This window comes from Helianthus annuus, chromosome 15 (genome assembly GCF_002127325.2).
Source record: "Helianthus annuus cultivar XRQ/B chromosome 15, HanXRQr2.0-SUNRISE, whole genome shotgun sequence".
Lineage (NCBI taxonomy): Eukaryota > Viridiplantae > Streptophyta > Magnoliopsida > Asterales > Asteraceae > Helianthus > Helianthus annuus.
Window position 1 is genome coordinate 2,043,044 of NC_035447.2, and position 2,849 is coordinate 2,045,892.

At 37.3% G+C, this 2,849-nt stretch overlaps 1 long non-coding RNA gene across 1 annotated transcript; it reads left to right on the forward strand.

Annotated features, from left to right (window-relative positions):
• Positions 1-949: 949 nt before the first annotated feature.
• On the forward strand, positions 950-2,849 carry LOC110913114. Its single transcript, XR_002578378.2, has 3 exons — positions 950-1,083; positions 1,596-1,662; positions 2,621-2,849. It is a non-coding gene; the product is annotated as an uncharacterized LOC110913114 (long non-coding RNA).

Consider the following 2,849-nt stretch of genomic DNA (forward strand, 5'->3'; position numbering starts at 1 on the left):
CGAATTCTCATATAACAACAGTTATCACGCGAGTATTAAAATGGCTCCATACGAGATGTTATATGGTAGAAAGTGCCGAACCCCGGTTTGTTGGGGAGAAGTTGGTCCACGGGGGTTAGCTCAGACTGATATAATCCGAGCTACAAATTGTAAGATCGACTTGATCCGCACACACTTAAAAGCAGCTCAGGATCGACAAAAATCCTATGCGGATAAACGAACGAGGCCAATAGAATTTCAGGTGGGCGATAAGGTAATGTTGAAAGTATCGCCGTGGAAGGGGATAATTCGATTTAGAAAAAGAGGAAAGTTGAGTCCAAGATTTATCGGGCCATTCGAAATTGTGGAACGGGTTGGAAAGGTAGCATACCGTCTCGAGCTACCTGAAGAGTTGAGTGGGGTACACAGTACATTCCACGTGTCACATCTTCGTAAATGTTTAGCGGACGAAACTGCTCGTGTCCACTACAACGATATCGAGGTGGATAACAGCCTTAACTACGCGGTAAGGCCAATAGCAATCCTAGATCGTAAAGTGAAAAGTTTGAGAAACAAAAGGATCAACCAAGTGAAGGTTAAATGGGAACACCGTAAGGGTGCGGATACTACGTGGGAGTCCGAAGAAGAAATGCAACGGCTCTACCCTACGCTATTCGGTACGTAATTCGGTTTCGGGGACGAAACCCTCTTTAAGGGGGGTGGACTTGTAACATCCCGAAATTTTAAAACTATATACTAGAATTATAAAATACATAATAAACAAGAATAAACTAACTAGGATAAATAACCTAGTTAGTTAAAAATCTTGTAGTAACATTTGAATGAGTTAAAAGGCCAAAAATATAAACTAGATAAGAGTGGAGGGACTAAAGTTGTTAAATATGAAACTCTAATTACTAAAATAGTAAGAAATCAAACCAAACACCTCAAAATTGAGGTTCTGGTCGATCAACAACAGAGAGGGGCGACACCCACACCTCCAAAACCCTAACATCAACAAAAACTCTAAATTGAAGGCTCAAATCACGTTGTAAGCAGAATCTGAACATAGAATTGTGATCTCCTCGTCAAGAAGGTCATAAGGTATGTCAAATTAGGTTATTTTGATACAAATCAAATTCTCACATGAGATTGAAATCGAAGGTTGAGCTTGATTATGTGTTGTAAAACATGAAATTGGAAGTAATGTGAAGTCTAGGGACAAACCCTAGATGTTTCTTGTTAAAAATCTTGCATGTTAGTTGTAGAAATCAAAATCACTATAGTGGGTGATTAGTAAGTTAGTAGAACTTGATAAACACTAGGATTAAGACTCTTGTTCTAGTGAAAATTGAAATTTGTGAGATAATCTCTGAAATTGTTGATGTTAAAATATGTGTATAATGTCTAATTGAAGTTAATTTGAGTGATAAATTCAAGTTATGAACTTGGTTTAGATCATGTAAAAATCTGACCCGCAAGGTGTTTGATAAAACGCCTAAATGAGGATTAAAATGTTAAAGATTGCTAAAAACGCAGATTTACATATGTAATGAATGAATGCGTTAAAGCTTATGAAAAAGAGTTCTAATCTTTAATGAATTGGACTCTTTTAGGCAAGGAATCCGGGACGTCAAGTGGACACGCCGGAGGTGATACCCGCGGAAAAGGTGCGCTTTGAAGGTACGCGACTTTAGTCTCGTCGAATTGAGTTTAATTACTTTGGTTTGAATTGTAGTTGATGTCGTAGTGTAAAGAGTGCGTTTGATGTGTCGATAAGTGCCGAAGTGCACTCGACTATCAAACGGGTCAAAACAAGAACTCGGTATTTAGTTGGGTTAGTCATTGAAGTGATGGTTTTCACTAAATGGCAAAACGGGTCAAAATGATGGTTTTAAAGGAGTCACGAGAGTTGCGACTTGAAAGTCATACATCTTGTTTATTGATAAATTTTGCCATACTAATGTTTTGGTAATGGTGAATCTAAGTATAAGAACCCGGGATATGGGTCGAACAATAATGTTAGAGGAAAAAAAGATTGTTTGAAACGGAATGTTTGAATTCCGAATAACCAAGTAATAGCCATAGAAGAAATTTTAAAGCCATGGAATTGGCGTGAAAACACCAAGTATGTGAGCCCGGGTAATTGGGTAAATAGGTTAAAACGGGTTTAAAGATGAGAGGAGGTGCTATGCACACACACTAGTGGGTCGAATAATGGTAATAAGGAAATTCGTGAGCCAATTAGTGGTATCACGGTTTCCGCAATATAAAATTTACATGGTTAAGTCCGAAATCTTATTTCGGACTCATAGCAATAAGAATTGGTTGAATCAGATTACGGAGTAAAGAGTTATGAGCTTCCAAAGTTGAAAAATAGCTCAATTGTAAATGTGCAGAACCCACCGTAAATTACGGTTCCACCGTAATTTACGGTGGACAACAAAGTGTTACGGTGCTTTGCTACTGCATTACGGTAGAACCATAACATTCCCAGGTTCACCGTAATTTACGGTGATACCGTAAATTACGGTGGAACCCAGCAAAATTTTTTTTTTTTTTGTAGCCACTTGTGTTATTAAAACTTGTTTATACATTATATATTAAAGTCAAACTAACGGTTATTAGTGTTTGACTCTAGGTATGGATGAATCTCTCCCGGATGATGATCAAGCATTTTGTCAAGAACCGAACACGAAATTTGAAGCTTCCGCACCGAATATGATCTTGTCTAAACTTTAAACATGTCATATAAATGTTGTTAATGATGTTTTGAATCCTTTAAACTAGTTATTAGTTGACTAGTAAGGGTTGTCTTTAAATGAATTATGCACCATCTAGAACATGTTTGGAAAAATTTGTTAGTATGT